Below are 247 nucleotides of genomic sequence, written 5' to 3'. Positions count from 1 at the left end.
TTCCAACTTCGATTAGAAAATTTATGGCTCTTTATTTGAAAGTTAACCTTATTGACTGCATGTTGCACTACTCTTTGTGAAGAATTGCTTTTAATGGCCCATTTCTCACTCATAATAGAAGCATTATATCTTTTTAATTGCCAATTACTCTGCCAGAAGCAAACTTGCCATAAGATAAAGAGTAAATAGGGAAATCCTACTGTAATTCGGTGAAGAAATGCATTTAGATCAAACACTGTGATGAGTA

Source organism: Lupinus angustifolius, unplaced genomic scaffold (genome assembly GCF_001865875.1).
Source record: "Lupinus angustifolius cultivar Tanjil unplaced genomic scaffold, LupAngTanjil_v1.0 Scaffold_948, whole genome shotgun sequence".
NCBI classification, from domain to species: Eukaryota; Viridiplantae; Streptophyta; class Magnoliopsida; order Fabales; family Fabaceae; genus Lupinus; species Lupinus angustifolius.
This window is presented reverse-complemented; position numbering follows the sequence as displayed.